The following is a 22,071-nucleotide window of genomic DNA, read 5'->3' as shown; positions in this document are numbered from 1 at the left end:
TCCCTTTTTAAAAGTCAGTACCCGGGCCATGGGTTACCACTGGATGTGCACCTCAATATCTCTGGGGGGATCAGGAGATCATACATGACAACAGCAAGGGAAGTAGCACCTCCTGAAAGAAACAAAGATACTCGTCTGAACAACAATGATGGTTAGGCAACTGAGGTGCCATGTTTCATTCTCCCAGGATGGTGGCCTCCTTCCTTTCCAGAAATTTTACGAAGAGGTGTCCCCAGGCCCATCCTGGCAGTGCACAATCACAGACAAGTTTGACATGGCTGCCCAAGCAGCCAGTGACAATAACCAGGCTACACACAGTCACCAGAGTGCTATAGCCTCATCCTTGGTAGTTGGGACTCAAGTGCCAAATGATTAGGATACTGCGTGTGCTGCTTTCACAGTCAGAAGTCTCAGGTACCGGCTGCCAACCCCAGACCAAACCCGATGGTATGTCATACTAGGGTAAAGTCAATTAGCAGCAATGCTTGTCATGAGGATTGGAGCATTTCGAGTGAGAAGAGGCACCAATACCTGGCAAAGAGCATAGAGTGTCCCACAAGCTGAAGAGTAAGTTCATCAGCAATTGGCATCTCTGTCCCAGACAGCATTTGCCATATCATGGAAGCAGTTAATTAGCCATGACCCCTTAATTAAAACTAACCAGCTGTCTATGGTCATGGTTGGTCTATCCTCTTCAGGATGCCAATTGTTTTGATCACCTCTTCTTCACCTCATTGATGAGGGAGGGATTCTTCCCTAGAATTATGGGGATGACTGAACACACAACACCCAACACTGGCCACATGAGATTGACCCTGTTTATTAGTCATAGACACTTATAGCCTGAGCGAGGAGGGCACTGTATGTCACATAGAGCCATACGAAGTTTGCACGTGGGATCAGAATGAACAACCAAGCATTGTGGGAAGGAAGCAGGCTTGGTGGTATCAAGAGGATGGTGTGTCCCCTGATTCCCATGGGAGAATGTGATTGGCTTGTTGAAATCATTCTATGGGCTGGCAGGGAATGAAAGCCCACTACTCGGGGATAAGTAGGCACCCTGCCTGGTCTCCGTGATAAGGAGGGTTGTTTGGCCAGAGGTCCTTAGCTGTGGAAGCAGAGTGGGGACAGAAATTTGCCATTAGGCCATTGGAGGCATTCCGAAGTTTCCCAGATGTCAAAGCAACATGCAATATTAATTTTAGACTATGTATCTCATTCCTTTTTCCCCTTTCTGATTTAAAAGGCAACTGCACAAAACAATCATGATTAACCTGTATTGATGGGCATCTAGTGTACAAAGGAGGCAGGAGGCAATGGAGCTCTCTTGGAGCAAAGTTCTTGAATTTTGACTCAATTTTTATAGGTCAATGTGTTCATTTCAGTACCCGGGGAGGCCACTAAGAAAATAACTGAAAATATAGTTAAAAAAAAAAAAAAGAAGAAAACCAATAAGGTAATCAAAATGGTAGACCAGAAAATTATCCATTTAACACAAAATTAGGCAGTAATGGAGGGACTGATGAGCACAAAAGACATGAAATAGAAAAAACAAATAGCAAAAGAGCAGACGTGAATTTCACCTTTTTGATAATTACATTAAATCCAAATAGATTAAACACTACTATCAAAGGGCAGAGATTGGAAGAAGGGATAAAAAAGCATGATCTAATTATTTGCTGTCTACAGGAGACGTGCTTTGGATTCACAGACACAATTAAGTTCAGACTAAAAGGCTGAAAAAGATGTATCATGAAAATAGTATCCAAAAGAGAATTGGAATGGAGATCCTAATATCAGGCAAAATAGACTTTAAGATGAAAATTGTTAGTAGAGGCGAGGAAGGAGATTTTATAATAATAATAATAATAATAATAATAAGGTCAATAATTCAAGGAGATTCAACAATTATAAATATATACACACCTAAAAACAGGCCACCTCCATATATGTGAAGTAAACACCATCAGAATTGCAGGAAGAGGGGTGCCTGGGTGGCTCAGTGGGTTAAGCCTCGGCCTTCAGCTCAGGTCATGATCTCAGGGTCCTGGCATCGAGCCCCATATAGGGCTCTCTGCTCAGCAGGGAGCCTGCTTCCCCCCGACCCCCGCCTGCCTCTCTGCCTACTTCTGATCTCTGTCAAATAAATAAATAAAATCTTTAAAAAAAAAAGAATTGCAGGGAGAAATAAACAATTCAATAATAATAGTTGGGGACATTACCTCCAAACATATAGAAATGTTTTTAAAAATTTTATTTATTTATTTGACAGAAACAGAGGAAGTGAGAGAGGGAACACAAGCAGGAGGAGTGGGAGAGGGAGAAGCAGGCTTCCTGCCAAGCAAGGAGCCCGATCTGGGGCTCGATCCCAGAACCCTGGGATCACGACCTGAACTGAAGGCAGCTGCTTAAAAACTGAGCCACCCAGGCACCCCTAGAAATTTTTTTAAAAAGAAATACTATAAACAGTTGTATGCTAACAAATTAGATAACCAGATGAAATGGAGGAATTTATAGAAAGATGCAAGTTACCAAAGCTGACTTTCAGAGAAATCGGAAGTCTGAGTAGACCTGTGCAAGTGAAGACATCAAACCGGGGGTCAAAATTCCTAACAAAACAAAGCCTAGGACCAGAAAGCATCACTGGTGAATGCTACCAGAAGTTTAAAGAAGACTTAACACAATCCTTTTGCGCAAGCCAGAAACCTAGAAATCTTTCTTGGTTCTTCCCTTTCCATCACCCCTCCCCCAAATCTCCCAAGCACTTGGCACTTAGTAGGCATGTATTCATTTCTTCCGTGAATATTGAGCTCCTACCACATTCTGGGTACGGATCTAGGCATTAGACTTACAACAGTAAACAAAACAAGTCCCTGAGCTCATGGGACTTACATCCTAGAAAATGGATGAATGAGTCAGTCTTAAGTCAATATTTAAATCAGGCACCACTTCTCTCATCTCTTTTGCCTGGGTTAGAAACCCCTTCTCAGTCCTTTCTCGGTATCCAGCATACACCTTTACCACTGCATCTAGTTTTCTGTGCTGAAATTATCTTTTTTTTTTTTAATTTATTTACAAATCTCTCTCCCCTACTTGTTTACTCCTTGAGGGCAGGATCTGAATCTTATCTATTTCTAGCATCTGGCACATAGCAAGTATGCAACGATGGTTTATTGTGTGCTAGTGAAAGTGTCTTCTAACTTTGGATACCATCTCTGCCCACTCTGGTCCAGCTCCACAAAAGGGGCAACTCTTAGGCAGTGTCCTAAGGGTTTTTAAAAACAGACATTCTGACCAATTGAGTAAAGTGAAAATTATATAAAGTCTCTGGCCCTTATCAGTTGGCTTGGCTAAGTGAGATGCCATGGATTCCCCAGTTTAAAAAGTTAAGATGGCCCATTGCAACTTAAAACAGGGCCCTGAAGGATTAAAAGTTATTATAGAAGACCTAATTAGTGAAGGGGTGATTATCCCCACTGCTTCTTCATTTAACATCTCAGTTTGGCCTGTTCTTAAACCTGGAAAGAATGAATGGAATGAATTCATCAGTGCTCTGACCCCATCCATCAAGACCCCCGTAGCCAATACTGATTATTGGAATGACTGACTCCATCCACTAGGAAATATTTTGCTAGTTAGATTTGAATAATATATTCTGTAAAGTGTCTATTTCAACAGGCTCTCAGCTGCTGTTTGCCTTCACCTCTGAAAGGACACACTTTACCAGGCTACCCATGGGGTACTTCAGCAGCCTTGCCATTACACACGGTCTTTGCTAGCGGGATCCTAACTGCAACCACCTTTCTCTAGAAACACAGACACGATGTTACCCTGATGACCACCTCCTCCAGGGAGATTCATTTAACACATTTGCTAACAACATACAAATACTCATAAAGGACTTCACAAAAAGGCGACAGACCATTGCCACACATAGTGCAAGGCCCCGCCATCTCTGTTGCATTCCCGAAAATTCTTTAGTAAACTGAGGGTTTTTCCTTCTCTGACACCTAAGAAAATACCTGTTGACCCTTTAGCACCCGCAATGTTAATACAAGTCCAATATCTTCTAGGATTTTGTGGGGGGGGGGTGTTCTGGAGATACCATATTCTTCATTTACAAATTTTACTTTATTTCATTCATGTTGTTGCTTGCAAACTGGAGCCACCTTGTTGGTTCCAACAAAAAGCTCCAGAATCTGTCCAAATTGAAATCAACAAGCACTCCTATTAGTGTCCTCAGACACTCCTTCATGCCTCCTTTCATGCCTTCTGGAATCTCCAGACAACCTATGATGACAGTAAGTGGTCCATAGGCTTCTAATATAAGAAACTGCCCTTCATAGCCATGCACTATACTATTTGGGCAGCAATTTGCTGGCCACAAACAGAGATCTCCTGAAAGTCAAGGCTCTCACAGTCCCTTAGCCTGTAACATTCTACACCCAGCTGCCCATTATGCTTTGTGTCATGGAAGCAGTACTCCACAAGCAGATCACAGCTACTGAGACTTCCTCGCTACTAGGTGGAGCCAACCCTGGACCCTCTGGTAGATCCCACATACAGGAGGCTGGCCTTCTCTATCCTCAGTCACTTGCTAGAGGCCATGGTGCTAAAGGAGGTCAAACTTCTCCCAGACCCTTGGCTACCTAGAGACTCTTTTAGGATCAACTGAGTGACCAGGAATGGGAGTCCAGACACTTTATGGATGGTATTGCACCATCATACATGATGCAGTTCAGTAGAATGTTGATCGTTTTCATTCCATAACGGAGAGTCCCTGAAAAGGATGGCAACACCAAGAGTCAGTACAACTGGCCATACTTCAGGTAGTCATTTTAACATTGGATGCTTGGCCAGCAAATAGTACCATTTGCACATGTTAAAAAAGATTTTATTTATTTATTTGACAGAGAGAGAGAACACAAACAGGAGGTGGGAGCAGAAGGAGAGGGAGGAACAGACTCCTCACTGAGCAGGGAGCCCAATGCGGGGCTCGATCCCAGGGCCCTGCAGGGGCTGAATCCCAGGACCCTGGGATCATGACCCAAGCCAAAGGCAAAAGCTTAACCAACTTAAGCCACCCAGGTGCCCCTCATTTGCACATTTTTAAAAACCCTTGGGCCACTGCCTAAGAGTTGCCCCTTTTGGAGGCATCTGGATGGCTCAGTGGGTTGAAGTCTCTGTCTTCGGCTCAGGTCATGATCTCAGGGTCCTGGGATCAAGCCCCACATCGGGCTCTCTGCTCAGAAGGGAGCCTGCTTCCCCCTCTCTCTTTGCCGGACTCTCTGTCTACTTGTGATCTCTGTCTGTCAAATAAATAAATAAAAATCTTTTAAATAAATAAATAAATAAATATGACTCTCCTTAAAAAAAAAAAAAGAGTTGCCCCCTTTGGAGTAAAGAACTCTGGAAATCTCTTCCCTCACAGATATCCAAAATATAAATGAAGCTCACGTGCCTCTACATATGCTAAGGCCACACAAAATGCAAGGCTTTACCAGGATGTTCCTTATCACCTTTGGTGATATTACTGTTATATTACTGTTATATTACTGTTAGTGACAAGGGCACTCATTTCGTTTCTCAGAATATACAATGCTGGCTCTTAAAGAAGGCATTCAGTGCAATTTCCCCTATAGGGCGCAGGGAGTTGATTTAATTGAAAGGCATTATGGGCTCCTCAGATAACTTTTATTTAAGTTACAGAGTGGCAAATGGACCCCCCCCCCACTGGGTGTCACTATATCCATAGACATTGATTAGTCTAAATTCATGGCTTCTGGGGGCATGCACTCCCCGTTCCAATGCCACACAGGTCCCTCAAATGCCTTTTTGGGACATAAAGGGGAACCCCTCTAAAGTTCATGTTTTTTGACCATCATTTCATCACATGGCCCTCTTCCTCCTGGTCAAGTACTTAGTTCACTTCCTAGGGAGGCTCTTCTACTCCCTAAAGACTTCAGTCATAACCAAGATTGAAATTGATAAGACATTCATGGGTCAGGTGTGATGTCAGTCCTAAAATTAATATTCTGTGCTGCCCTGACAGCTGGTAAAATCAGGAAAGCCTCAAATAGACTAACCACAAATTCACCTCTCCACTCTGCTCCCATGGATAAGGTCCCCTAGCCAAAGAAACAAAACAAAACACTTCTTATCATCATGGGGAAGCTGGCACAGTTCTTGTTTATCCCTGAGTACCTGGGCTCAGTTCCCTGCCAGCCCATGGAATTATTCAAACAAGCCAATCACATCCTTTGTGGGAAACAAGGGTCACCTCACCCTCTTGATACTAGAAAGTCTGCCTCCCACCGACCCTGTTTGTTCACTCTGTTCTCAAGTGCAAACCCCATATGTCCATCCATGGCAAGTGGTGTCCTCTTCCCCTGGACTGTGAGTATATGTGACTTAGAAACTACCGTTAGTCTCATCTACATACAGTCTGGTGTCATGTGTTTGGCCATCCTCATAATTCCACACTGGGGAACCCATTCTTCACAGATGGGGTGAAGAAGAGGTGATTAAGACAAGGCATTATAAAGAAAAAAACCCACTTGTATTGTCTTTATATTTACCTATATAATGAAGTTTATCAGTTTTTTAAATGTGGATTCAAGTTACTATCTACTGTTCTTTCACTCAAGCCTGAGAACCTCCATTTAGTATTGCTTGTAGGTCAGGGCTACCAGCAATCCAGCAATAAATTCCATTAGTTTTCATCTGGGAATGTCTTGGTTTCTCCCTTATTTTTCAAGAAAGCTTTTGCTGGATATAGAATTCTTAGTTGACAGTCTTTTTCTTTCAGCACTTAAAAAAAAGATTATTTATTTGACAGACAGAGATCACAAGTAGGCAGAGAGGCAGGCAGATAGAGAGAGGGAAGCAGGCTCCCTGATGAACAGAGAGCCCAGTGCGGGGCTCGATCCCAGGACCCTGGGACCGTGACCCAAGCCGAAGGCAGAGGCTTTAACCCACTGAACCACCCAGGCACCCCTCTTTCAGCACTTTATAATGAGTCATCTTACTATGCCCAGCTGGCCCAGTCAGTAGAGCATGCAACTCTGGATCTTGAGGTCATGAGTTCAAGCTCCACATTGGGTATGGAGCCTACTTAAAAAATACATACATTTGTCTAGTAATTCCAACGTCTGGGCTTTCTCAGGGACAGTTTCTGTTGACTACCTTATTTCCCCTTTGTATGAGTCAATTTTTCTTTTTTCTTCGCATGTCTCTCTGCAGGACAGAAACCCCAAATGGAATACAAAAAGAAACAAATGAATATGACATATTTCAAACAGATAACATAAATGCTTTAGGGTTTGGGGTGGAGAAAAAACTAACCCAAGAAACGTTTGAACACATTTTTTTGACTATATACCCTCAAACAAAATAATTGTAACCAAATAGTATACTCTAGTTAGTATGTATGGCTTTTTTTCAGTTGTATAGGTTAAAAATTCTCAAGCTACAATATGGAAGGGAAGAAAGCTAGAATGAACTCTGTGGTGTTGGATTTCAATCCGAGCTACCAGTCTGAACTCATGGCTTGTAATAAGTTTCACTTGCATATTTTCTGGCTCTGTCAACTGGTAAGACCAAGTACTGATAATGTTCTAATGACTTTGGGCACATCTAATGCCCAGAATCTGAGATCTACTCTTCCTTAGTAAAAAGAACCAGGGCTACATGGAGAAATGGCTGATTCCAAGGCTGGGACAACAGAAATATCTTGTGGTGCCAGAAAATAAGGAGCTACTCAAAGAATGAAGTTAGCTTGAAATGACTTCTGATATGGGATAATTTGATGAACAGAATAATGATAGTAGTGAAATGTAACCCATAGAATATGCACAAAAATTTTTTTTATTGTAGGAACAAGTCTTTTTTAAGTAAGAACAATCTTGTAGGCATTATTTTAATGTAGTCTTTAATGTGTTTGTTACAAATGAGAATTAAAGGACTAAAATTTACTTTCCAAACTAAGGCAAGGGTAAATTTCTGAAGCTAAAGGAAGGTAAACCAGTATGTAAAGCTTACTTCTGTCATGTACATTACGAACCTACTGAGTGACTTCCCACTGAGGCTCAAAATTAGTCCAAGGGAGTGTCAAGGAGAAGATAAAGCCATATCTTGTTTGCTTCTTTCAAATTCATCATACTGTGGCCCAGGAAGCATACAGTACTGCTCTAGACACTGTGACAACAGCCTTTTCTAGAATGCTAAGCTACCTCTAATGTCTGCAGACTGCTCCAACCAGATGTAAACTACCCATGAAATATAAACTCTTAGTCGTGTATTTGAAATGCGTACATTCAAAAGTACTATTTTTAAATAAATTGGAAAGTAGGGAAACCTTTAAAAAAAGATACATTCTGCTATCGCACTATTATAAACATTGTGAGTGTGTGTAGGGTATGTATATATATAGAGAGAGAGCGCAGATAGTAAGATTTAGGTAAAACAGTAAACAAGAAAAAAAAAAAGAAAGGAAATATAGATTTTACCAAAGGAACTATAATAACCGCCCCAAGCTACAACCATAAACAGATTTGCTACCATGCTGATTTGCCTAGGTTCTGGGGGGAAAAAAAACTAAAACAAAGAACAAAAACAAACAAACAAAAAACCCCATAAGAACAAAAACAAAAAAACAATCAAAACAAAACAGAAACAAACAAAAACAAACTCACAATAAAACCCACCATGGAATATAACAAACATTGATGAGTCTAACTGATACAAACAGAAAGCCTTTCTTACAGTAGCATTCCAACTAATAAATGTAGAAGGAATGATGGAACTAGAAAATCACCATTTGGTGGCCGCCGTAATAATACTTGTTTCAGGCAAGAATCACCAGTGGATGCTAAGACTGGAGGGTGAGAATATAACCAGAAAAAGGATATCTACACAGTACTGAAGCATCTTTCCATAAGATATGTATTAATTACCAAGAGTAAAATGTAACTTTACAGTGCAGAAGTCTGTTAGGGACCACCTTAACCAAATGGTTGCGGTTAATAAACATCGTGAGCAAAAGCACAAAGCACTATCATGTATCTCTAATTTGATGTTCTATAAAAGACACAGCATCACTCTCCGCTACTCCTGGCAAAAATGCATAACTTCAATCTAATAATGAGGGATCAGCAGAAGAATCCAAATTGGGGGATATTCTATAAGATAACTGGCCTGTACTCTCTAAAAAGTCAAGGTCCAGACAAAGAATGAGGAACTAAGAAAGATTAAAAGGAGTCTAAAAAGACAATTAAATGCAGTGTGATTCTAGATTATATCCTGGACCAGATGTTTTTCCTTTTGCCCTAAAAAAGACCAGGGTGACAATTGGTGAAATTTAAATTTAAGATTAGTACATTTGATTAAAGTATATCAGTGCTAGTTTTTTTATTTTGATCATTGTTCTGTAGTTATTTATGAGAAGTTCTGTTTATAAGAAATACTTATTTAGAGGAGAAGGAACATCAAGTCTGCAACTACATTTTTTTAATTAAAGATTTTTATTTATTTATTTGAAAGAGAGACAGTGAGAGAGAGCATGAGAAGCGAGAAGGTCAGAGGGAGAAGCAGACTCCCCATGGAGGTGGGAGCCTGATGCGGGACTCGATCCCGGGACTCCGGGACCATGACCTGAGCCGAAGGCAGTTGCTCAACCAACTGAGCCACCCAGGCGCCCAATCTGCAACTACATTTTAAATGTTTCAGAAAAATATATGGGGGAAGAGAAAGCAAATGTTGTAAATTGGTAATTTGGGCAGTCTGTGTATGTGAAGGGTATAGAATACACTCTTGCACATTATCTATAAGTCTGGTATTACTTCAAAATAAAAAGTTTTTAAAATTTCTAGGAATAGGGATGCCTGGGTGGCTCAGTGGGTTAAGCCTCTGTCTTCGGCTCAGGTCATGATCTCAGGGTCCTGGGATGGAGCCCCATGTTGGGCTCCCTGCTCAGTCGGGAGTCTGCTTCTCTCTCTATTCGTGCTCTCTCTCTTTCTCTCTCAAATAAATAAAACCTTTTTTAAAATCCTAGGAATAAACTCAATAAAATGTGTGTAGGACCTCTATATGGAAAGCTATAATGCTTTACTGAGAGACACTGAAGATCTACATAGAAGAGATATAAGAAAACTCATATGGTAAAGATGTCAGTTCCCCCAAATACAGATTCAATGAAATTACAGTCACCACCCCTCATGATTTGTGTGTGTGTGTGTGTGTGTGTGTGTGAGAGAGAGAGAGAGAGAGAGAGAACACAGAGAAAGGATAGAGATACTTAAAAGCTAAATTTTAAATGTATCTAAAAACACAAAAGGTATTGTTGATGCTTTTAAAGAAGCAGAAGCAGAAGTAAGAGGACTTACTTTACCAAATATCAGACATATTATAAAGTTGTAGTAAACAGGATGGTATAATACTGGCACAGACAGACAAAAGAGAGCCCTAAAACAACCCACATATATGGAGACTTGTTATATGACAAAGATGCTACTGCAGAGAAATGGAGAGACGATGGTTTGTCATTTCAAGACCCCTGATAAACAGATGCTGAAGTGGAGTTAGAAATGTGGGACGTTTATTGGGAGTGGGGTGAGTATCACCTGTGAAAGATCAAAGAGAAGGAAGCAGGATTGTGCAGCAAAGAGCCTCAAACTGTGATACATACCTGATCAATTTTTGGCCAGTCCAACAGGGAGCTCTAGAGCAAAGATGACCAGTTAGAGGGGTCCCCACATTGGGCAGAATTGCCAGGATGGAGCACTCCCTCCAAGTTCAACGGCAAGTTCTTTCCCATTCTCTTTCTCCATGGCTGCCATAGTACATCCCTGGTGCTGAGTGGATCAATTTCTCCATACATTTTTGGGAACAAGTTTTTGTAGATTTCCCATGGGATTCTCTTCCTGAGTAAAACTTAGAAGAGGGAAGTTAGTGGAAAAAACCCATAACAGTCTGTCCCAGAACTACAGCTGGAGTCCATTGTCTCCTCTCTCACTATCCATCCTCAGCAACTCTCACCCTCCACTATCGCCTCTGCTACTCCCGGTGCCTTACTTGGTGAAGTGAGTAAAGACCTCACTACTGAGAAACCCGAGCCCCAGTAACCACACACACCTCAGTTTGGAGCTGCTGCCCTTGCCTATTTGCAATTAAAATGGAGCAAGGAAAAAGGAGCACCAAGGGTTGTCCAAACGGATTACAGAAGCCCCATTCCTGTTTTATTCTGTCCCCATTGTAACGGCAGGCCACTGGGACTTGCCAGAAACTCTACAATGCGTGTCTTCTCACCCCTTACTCTTCCCACTCCATAGGGTCTGCTGGATCACGCAAGTTAAGCAGCTGGGCTGCTTCTACCACCCAGAGTTCCTGCGAAGAAGGACTTACTGCGACTTACTGCGAAGTGGTAGATTTCAACATCCCTGGGTATATGGAGTGGATAGGTATTCCCAGGTATGGAATGACTTGCTCTAAAATCCAAATGGTCCTTCCTGGTGTTGTGCTTTTTTTCTTTGTGGTAGAGATTACAAGATACCACAATTTGTCTATTGCTTTGGTAGGGATTTTCCTGCATGCCCCTGACCACTGGATTCTTTAAAACATCATTAAATCTTTACAGGATTTATCTCCTACAATCTGGAGCACATGTGTCTTACCAAAGCCCCCAGAGTGCTAGTCATCTCTTGCTCATCCCACTCAATCAGCACAATGAGATCATCGATGTAATGGATCAATGTGATGTTCTGCAGATGTCCAGAAAGGCTAGATCTCTTTGAACTATGTTATGACAGAAGGCAGGAGATATAGCACATCCCTGGACAAAACTATAACTGAAGATTGTTATACATTTGGCAGGAATGTGAGCTCTGTCCGATTCTCTCTCTTGATTGAGATAGTAAAGAACACATTTGCCAAATCATGGGCATCTATCATGTACCTGAAGCCAAATTAATTTGCTCTAGCAAAGGTACCATGATTACCACAGAAGCTGTGATTGGCTTCTACTTTCTTGAGCTTGCAGTCATTTCTAGTTATCTTTCAAGGCCTATTCAGTTTCTGCAGGGTCTATACTGGTGTATCGAATGGGGAACACTGTCCCTTCATCATTGAGATCCTTAAAGGTGGCCCGATCTATGCCATACCCTGTCCCAGGGCAGGGGGCTGAGTATTGATTTTGATGCCAACTATGGGCTGCATTTTCAGAACTTTTGACTTGGCCTTTCTACTGCTGGAGTTCTTATGACACATGACAAAGACATAAGCAGAGGTTACTCCAGCTGCTAAGCATGTCATTGCCACTGAAGACTCAGTGAGCAGGGAAATGACCACCTGGTAGGTCTACAGGCCCAGCAGACCTGGGTATTAATGTTCAGCAGTCCTCTAAATGTTCCCCCTTTCCCCAGCGTACAACCACCCATATAAATAGCCATAGGGCCCTTTGGGGAAGAACCGGGGCTAGTGTATGGTATGTAATTGTCCTGGTGACTTAGGGTCCTTCCTTCTGGGGACCATTAGTCAATGAGTTGCAAAACCTGACACTGATCCAGAGACTCAGCAAAGGATAAGAGTTTGCCCAGACCCCTGCATATATACACACACCCTTGTTGGCTGTCCATCTCTATGGCCCCAGAGACCATACTGTGTTAATCTTCTTGACTCCCTGAGTCAAGGAAGGAGGGGGGCACTTGTGCAGCTTCTAAGGGTGGAGAGGCAGAGGGCCTGGGGCTGGGGAATAGATAACTTCTTAGAGGGTAACATCTGTGAAAAATAAAGATGGAGAATGGAGAACCTCAGACTGAGAGTTTGGGCATCCAGGAGAGCGCATTAGGGACACTGCTCAGGGAGCTGGTGGGCTGGGGCTGGAGTATACCTGCCAGACTCTGTCAGTGGCTGGGGCCCACCCGGGAAGGGCTTGGCTTCTGTTTAAAGAATGCTCCAGCAGACCTCCGAGGTGCAGCAGCTTGAGGCCGACTGCTCACTGCTCTCTTGGCAGCTGGATGGCAAATTCTTCTTCAAAAAAGAGCCAAGCAGAGCAGATGGTTCTTTTCAAAAATGGTGCTGGGATGATTGGGTACTGACACGGAAAAATGGAAAGAGATCGGGCCCTTACTTCAACGAATGCACCCAAATGAGTTACAAGTAGATTATATGTCTAAATTTAGAGGGCCAAATTATGTTTTTAAAATGTACATGATTGGGGCTCCTGGGTGGCTCAGTAGTTAAGCGTCTGCCTTTGGCTCAGGTCATGATCTCAGGGTCCTGGGATCGAGCCCCGCTTTGGGCTCCCTGCTCAGAGGAGAGCCTGTTTCTCTCTCTCCCACTCCCCCTGCTTGTGTTCCCTCTATCGCTGTCTCTCTCTGTGTGTCAATTAAATAAATACATAAAATCTTAAAAAAAAAAAAATAAAACCGGGACGCCTGGGTGGCTCAGTTGGTTAAGCAGCTGCCTTCGGCTCAGGTCATGATCCCAGCGTCCTGGGATCGAGTCCCACATCGGGCTCCTTGCTCCACAGGGAGCCTGCTTCTCCCTCTGACTCTGCCTTCCACTCTGTCTGCCTGTGCTCGCTCTTGCTCGCTCTCTCTCTGACAAATAAGTAAATAAAAATCTTTAAAAAAAAAATAAATAAATAAATAAAATAAAACCTACATGATTATAGTCACAACTTTGGGGTAGTGACGAACCTCTTAAACAGTATGCAAAACTGTTAATCATAGAAGGAAAAAATGGATGACTTTGACCACAATAAAACTGAGCAGTTCATAGAAAAGACACCATGAAGAGAATGAAAAACTGAGGCATACAGTAGCGGAAGATACTTGCAATATATGCCTCACAAATAGAGTTCTAGGACATATGCAGAATTGTTGGAAAGTGATAAGAAAATAAGAAAAATGGGCAAGAAGTCACAAAAAGTTACTCCACAGAAGCGAAAATCCAAAAGACCAAAAACATACAAAAAATGTCCTCAATTTTATCAGAGAAAAGCAAATTAGAACCATTGTGCAATATCACTGCACATTCACTAGAATGGCTAAATTTTATCGTTTTCAATATTTTATTTATTTACTTGAGAGAGAGAGTGAGCAAGTGTGACAGAGAGAAAGCAGGAGCAGAGGGGCAGAGAGAGAAGGGGAAGCAGGCTCCCCACTGAGCAGGAAGCCTGACGCGGGACTTGATCCCAGGACCCCCAGATCATGATCTGAGCTGAAGGCAGACGTTTCACTGAATGAGCCATGCAAGTGCCCCTAGAGGGACTAAGTCTAAAAATCATATTTCTTTCTTTTTAAAGTGAAAACAAGTTTGTTTGTTTTTTAAAGATTTTATTTATTTGGGCACCTGGGTGGCTCAGTTGGTTGAGCAGCTGCCTTCGGCTCAGGTCACGATCCTGGAGTCCCAGGGTCGAGTCCCACATTGGGTTCCCAGCTCAGTGGGGAGCCTGCTTCCCCCTCTGACCTCTCCCCTCTCATGGTCTCTCTCTCTCAAACAAACAAACAAACAAACAATAAATAAGCTTAACCAACCAAGCCACCCAGGTACCACTACATATATATTTTTAACAGCTTTATTGAGATATAATTAACATCCCATAAATTTTACCCATTTTTAGTGTACAACTGGTGGGTTTTGGCATGATTAAATAGCCAAACTATGGTGATGTAGCCATCACCATATTCAATTTTAGATCATTTTCATCACCTCAGAAATAAATTCCATACTTTTGGCTATTAACTCCCTATCTCTTCAGCCTCCCAGCCCTATTTTGGATGTTTCATATAAATGGAATCATATAATATGTGGTTTTTTGCAATTAACTTCTTTCACTTAGAGAAGTGTTTACAAGGTTCACAAATGTTGCGGTGTGCATTCGTCCTTGTATTAGCCTGTTTGCTGTGCCATAACAAAATACCACACACTGGGTGCCTTAAACAACAAACATGTGTTTCTTCACAGTTCTGGAGACTGGAAGTCCAAGATCAAGGTGCCAGCAGGATTGGTTTCCAGTGAAGCCTCTCTCCTTAGCTGGCAGATGGCCGAGTTTCCGCTGGGTCCTCAAATGGCCTCTCCTCTGTGTACCTGCGGAGAGAAGGAGAGGGCTGGCTCTGGTATCTCCTCCTCCTCTTCTTTTTTTTTTTTTAAGATTTTATTTATTTATTTGACAGAGTGAGAGAGAGCACGCATGAGCAGTGGGGAGGGGCAGAGATGGAGAAGCAGACTCCCCGCTGAGCAGGGAGCCTGATGCGGGACTCCATCCCAGGACCCTGGGATCATGACCTGAGCCAAAGGCAGATGCTTAACTGACTGAGTCACCCAAGTGCCCTCTCCTCTTCTTGTAAGGATGCCAGTCCTATCAGACTGACTCACCACCCTTATGACCTCATTTAATCTTAATTTTCTCCTTAAAGACTCTGCGTTCAAATACAGTCATCTTGGAGGTCAGGGATTCAACATATAAATTTGGAGGGGAGCGCAGTTCAGTCTGTAACAGTCCTGCAGTCCTATTTATGACTGAATAATATTCCATTGTATAGATAAACCACACTTTGTTTCTCTATTCATTAGGTGATAGACATTTGGGTTGTTTCCACCTTTTATTTATTGTGTATACTACCACCATCAACAGTTGTGTACAAGTTTTTGTGTGGGTTGTTCCACCTTTTATCTATTGTGAATACTACAGCCATCAACAGTTGTGTACAAGTTTTTGTGTGGACATGTGTGTTCATTTCTCTTAGGTTATATCCCTGGGAATTGGAGGGCTGGTCATGTGGTAACTCTATGTTTAACCATTTGAGGACCTGCCAGCCCGTTTTCTGAAATGGTTGCACCACTTACACTGTCACCAGCCACGGATATGTGCTCCAACCTCACCAAGTGTCTGACAAAAATTGTTATTATCTGACTCTCTTAGTCATCTTCATGTTTGTGAGTGGTATCTCATTGTGGTTTTGATTTGTATTTCTTTAGAATTTTTTTAAGATTTTTTTTTTTATTTATTTGACAGACAGAGACCACAAGTAGGCAGAGATGTAGGCAGAGAGAGAGGAGGGGGAAGCAGGCTCCCCGCTGAGCAGAGAGCCCGATGCGGGGCTCGATCCCAGGACCCTGAGATCATGACCTGAGCCGGAGGCAGAGGTTTAACCCACTGAGCCACCCAGGTGCCCTTGATTTATATTTCTTTGATCACTCATGATATCAAGCATCTTTTTTACCGTGCTTATTGGTTATTTGCATTTCTTCTTTGAAGAAATAGTTATTCAAGTCCTTTGCCTAATTTTTAACTGGGTTATTTGTCTTTGTATTATTGACCTGTAAGAGTTCTTTATATATTCCTCATTCTGTATTTCTTTCATTTTCTGCTCTGGTCTCATTTTGTGTTTCCTCAGAGCTCTTTGAGCTTCCCAGAAGTATAAATAAATGTTTGTCAATAAATTTGTGAAGTTTTCAGCCATTATTTCTTCAAATAGTTTTTTCTGCTCCTTCCTCTCTTTCTTCTCATTCTATTACACCCATTGCATGTATGTTGGTGTAATGATTTGCCACATTTCTCCAAAGATCTTTGCATTTTTCATCATTCTTTTTTCTCTGTTCTTTGGATTGGATAAACTATTGGTCTGTCTTTAAGCTCCCTAATTCTTTCTTTTGCCAGTTCAAATCCACTGTTGAGTCCCTTTAGTGAAATTCTTTTCAGTTACTGTACTTTTCAACTTCAGGATTTATATTACATGGGTTTTCTTTAAAGATTTTATTTTTAGGGTTACTTGGGAGACTCAATTGGTTAAGTGTCCTTCTTTAGCTCAGGTCATGATCCCAGGGTCCTGGGATGGAGCCCCACATCAGGCTTCCTGCTCCATGGAGAGCCTGTTTCTCCCTCTCCCTCTGCTGCTCCCACCCTCTGCCAAAAAAAATATTCTATTTTTAAATAATCTGTATTTCCAAAGTGGGGCTCAAACTCACCGACTCTGAGATTGAAAATCACACGTTTCACTGACTGAGCCAGCCAGACACCCCTATTTCATTCTTCTTATAATTTCTCCATCTTTACTGATGTCCTCTATTTGATGTGACATTGTCATCATACCTTTTCTTCTTTAATCATGATTTTCTTTAGTTCTTTGAGCATGTTTATAATGGTTTCCATGCAGTCTTTACCAAGTCCATCATCTGGTCACTATCGGTCTTCACTCAGGCTAAGGGCAACAGAGTACCATAGATAGGATGGCTTAAGCAGTAGGAATTTACTTCTCAAGGTTGGGAGGCTGGAAGTCTGAGTTCAGGGTGCCAGTTCGCCAGAGCCCTCTTCCTGGCTTACAGATGGCCACCCTTTTTGTTTCCTCACACGGCGTGGTGGCGGCAGGGGTAAGTAGAGAACACTTACACAAACACTGATCCCATGATGATGGCCCCACTCTCAATACCTCTTCTCAAACTAGTTACCTTCCAAAAGCCACACTTCCAAATACCATCACGTTGGGGGTTAGGGCTTCAATATGTGAATTTGTAGGTGGGGGCACATTCGGTCCACAATGCCATCACGAGAGTTTCTGTTGCCTGTTGTTTTTTTTTAACTGCCTGATTACTTTGGATGCCTCATAATTTTTGTGTTGGAAACTGGACATTTTAGATAATATATTATAGCAACTCTGGGTACTGGTTTCCCCTCTATGGCTTGTTATTTGAATTTGTTTACTTGTTTGTTTGATTTATTTCATGACCATCTGGATTAGTTAAGCGAAGTCTGTCCCCCACCCACCACTACCACAGTGTGAAGGCTCTGATGTTGCTCCTTACCGGGGTGCAGCCTTGGGTAGTTCAGTAGTCACCCTGGGATGACAGTGGTTTTCACAGAGTTCTTCTTATCTCTTTTCCTAACCACATCTAGTGGTTAAGCTCTACCCAGTCAGTAGACTGCTCTGCTGTTTTCAACAATGCCCAGGGCCCTAAACTTCTCCATAGACTGACCCAGTCAAATTCAGAAAGGACAATTCCCAAGGGAAGTGTTTTGACCTTTGTTCTGACCCCAGAGGGACTCCTCTCAGGTGTCTCTTTCCTAGGTTCTCTCCAGAAAACTAGTGAATTTACTAGTCTCCTGCCAATTGCCTTTCATCACAACCTCCACTATTTTTGAGGGCTCCTTTAAACTAAAACTTCTCTACACCATTGCAAATGAAATCAGTTCTTTTGGGAAGACATTCAGAGACCTCTGTTTATGGCCTGCTTCTCACGCCCCCCTCCCCCAGCAAAATCTCTGAGCCATGGATCTAGAGTTGAGGGTGGGCATAATGGTGCATTTCTCTCTGATGGCACCTCCACTCTAGAAGCTTAGTGCTCAGTGAAACAAGGAGCAGTAGCTTCAAGTTTTCCAAGCTTGCTCCTCCTAACACAGAATCACCACCTTACAAGGCAGGGCAAGGGTGATTGGGATCCCCATATTCTCAGCGGTGCCATGCCTCCATCCACAAGTGGGGCTAGGTGGAAGAAGGAAGCCTGCACCTTTTCACAGTCACTGGATCTAAGACCCCGCAATAGGTAGCTAAGGGCCAGAGGAGAAATGCTTACCTCCTGCTCCCCCTGAGAAAATAGTGCTCCAACTGGGAGCTAGGAGAAGCTGGAGCCCTGGGTTCTTGGCTGCACCAATCTGGAGTGGAGTTCCCTCCTCACAGGGTTAAGAAAGGGAGACTCGAGGGAATAGGTCTTGGTTCAAATACCATAGACACTCCATGTTCTCACCAAATTTTAACAGATTTTCTTGAATAGATGTTTCTTAATTTGATGTATATCCTTAAGATCATTTCTAGAGACCTTTAATGATTGCATATATTTTTCCATAATTTTCACCAGTTTCATCAGAGGGCTGATCTACAGAGCTCCTCACACGGTCATGCTGGAAGTGGAATATATATATATATATATATATATATATATATATATATATATACACACACATATATATATATATATTTGTTGTTGTGCCATCTCAAAATAAGTTGCAGACATTAGGATAAAGTTTCCTTTAATACCTCAGTATGCATCTTCCCCAAATAAGGACATTTTCCTACATAATGACTATACTACTATCATTCTTGAATAAATAAACATAATTCTATAGTATAATCTAATAAACATTCCACATTCAAATTTCTCTAAGAATGTCTTTTATCTATCTTTTTTGTCAGGGGGTTAGGTAGAGACAGTAACAAAACAAGATTCACGTATTGCATTTTGTTGCTTTGTCTCTTCAGATTTCTTTAATTTAAAACAAACCTTCCAACCTTTCTTGTCATGTTATTGATATTTTGAAAAGTCCAGACTAGTTGTCTTTTGGAAGTTCCCCACATGGGAAGAAGGTTATTTCTTGAGAGCCATCTATCTTCTATTTCTTGACCTGGGTAGTAGGATTCCCTACGATGTTAGCTTTTTTTTTTTTTAAAGAGTTTATTTATTTGACAGACAGAGATCACAAGTAGGCAGAGAGGCAGGCAGAGAGTGAGACGGAAGCAGGCCCCCTGCTGAGCAGAGAGCCCAATGCGGGGCTTGATCCCAGGACCCTGAGATCATGACCTGAGCCAAAGGCAGAGGCTTTAACCAACTGAGCCACCCAGGCGCCCCCGGTGTTAGCTTTTTAAAAATTTTCATTGGGCTGCACAACAGTATTCTCTGCATCAAATTTGTTTGTAACCAGTACTAAAAAGAAATGAGCTCTAGAGCCATGAAAAGACACGAAGGAACCTTAAATGAATATATGGGGTGAGAGATGCCAATCTGAGGTTATATACTGTATGATTCCAGCTATAGAACATTCTAGAAAATGAAAAACTATGGAAACAGTGAAAAGGTCAGTGGCTGCCAAAGGTTAGGGAGGGGAGATACATAGACGGAGCACAGAGGATTGAAATTATTCTGCATGATATTCTAATGGTATCATTATACACTTGTCAAAATGCACAGAATGTTTGACACCAGAAGTGAACCCTAGTGTAAACTATGGACTCTGGGTGATGATGATGTGTCAGTGTTGGTTCACCAACTGTAACAAATGTACCACTGTGGTGTGGGATGTTGATAGTGGGGGAGTGGGCAGGGGATAGATGGGAACTCTCTGTAGTTTCCATTCAATATTGCTGGGAACTTAAAAATGACTTTAAAAAGAAAGTCTAAAAATCTGTAAGTATATTTCCCAACTTTTAAAAAAATGGAGAAGTATCTGGAAAGAAGTGATTACAGTTCCAGTGCTCTAAGTTTCTCATAGTTTTTAGGAGGTATGTCAATATGTTAATTTTAGACCTTCCTTAAGTACACTGGACTGTCAAAGTCCAAATTCCATGCTTTTCCCGTCACACCATCCTTCCTCTCTAGAATCTAGTTAGGAGTTATTGACCCTTCTTGGGTGGGTCTCTTGGCTGCCATGTTTGAAAGTTCCCGCCAATCTCATTCTCTCCAAAGAGTTGCTCTGTTCCCTAGGCCGCCATGGTGCAACAGCTGAGAGGTAATGACCTCCTCCCTCCTTCCCTCTCCCGAAGTTAATCACCATTCGCCCCCTGCCCTAGGGAGGAGCAGTGACAGAAGATTTGGCATACCACTCGGAAAGGTCTCTGACTCATGATCGAGGGGATTAGATGAAGAAAGAGGCCGAGCTAATGATTAAAATGAGAGTTAAGGATAATGTTTCCTTGCTTCTATTCCTAGCAGTACCGCACTAGCACAGGATTGGTTCAAATTAACACCTGACTTTCTGTGAAACGAGGAAGACCAATTTGGGCTTGCAAAACACTTGGGGAAAAATATTTTTGTTGATACCCTAGGAAGTGACTGACCAGAGAAGTCTGAGAATTTTTATAAATAAAATAACCATGAATCTGTGGTAAACACCATTCCATTCCACAGTATCATTCCTTTTTTTAGCTATTTATTTATTTATTTATTTATAGACCAGATTGTTTATGTCCCTGAACAGATGCAGGCTCTCTTGGGAAGGGAAGGCATGGAAGAGAGTTTTAAGAGTCAGATACAGCCTCTGCCTTCAAGGTTCTTACAGTCCTATTGGAGAGAAAAAAATATTCAGTCAAGATGAGGAAGGGTGGTAGAAAACCCATGAAATCTTTCACTGGTTTGGAGTGCGTGATCATTTCTTTACCTGCCAGAGGTGAGGCTGACCTCTGAAGAGAGGGAAGGCGGTTTTGTAGCTAATTGTGAAAAATGAGGGCACTCTGTAGGTTCCTGAAGAGTGAAGGCTAACAGATCAGTTAACAAATGCTCCTCTGGCAGCTGTCTTTTGTCTTCAAGATAGCTCCACGAATGTCAACTGAGATCTGTTCTTTTAAGTCCTCAGCAGATTCTAGAAGCCTCATTTCCCTGACCCTCCTTCCTTTCTCTCACCAGTGTCTCTGCCCGTCTTGGAAAGTAATAGGACTCCACTCCTTGGACAGTGTTCTACATCCTAGCTGGTCCACAAGTTTAGACTGACCTTTCACCTAGTTAGGGCCCAGAAGTGAAGAGGGACTCCATCAAGGAAAAGTGGTTAAGAGATACGATCCCATGTGGACAGTGTCTCTCAGTGAGGCAGTACAGATCCAAAGAGGGAAATGGGATAATCCTCTCTTCCATACATTATGTTCTCCTGATGACCAATAATTTCTTATTTGCTTATTTAATGTCTATCTCCCCAACTAAAGGGCAAACGATATGAGGGTGGTGACCACATCTTTTTCATTCTCTGCTGTATCGCTGGCCCGCAGCACAGTATCTGATACATGGGCAGTGTCCCATAAATATTTGTCCGATGAATGAAGAATTAATTAATGAACTAAGTGGGACTGAAGTCCTGACAGGATGTGGATGGAGACGAGCAGATGAGTGAGAAAAGGCAGTAAGAAAGACGCAGGGGGCTTCACTGGCGACCACAGGACTGTTGCAGGAACGGGGCAGGATGTGTGAGACAGCGGGACCTTCTAGTAGTCACGGTGGCAAAGGGAGACCGTTCCCCCATGGGTCTCTCATGTTTCTGTGCATCTTCTGAGCCGACACTGGCCCTGAATATTTTTTTCCACAATATTTGTAGAG

The sequence above is a fragment of the Mustela nivalis genome, assembly GCF_964662115.1.
Source record: "Mustela nivalis genome assembly, chromosome: X".
NCBI lineage: Eukaryota > Metazoa > Chordata > Mammalia > Carnivora > Mustelidae > Mustela > Mustela nivalis.
Note: the sequence above shows the minus strand (reverse complement) of the source record.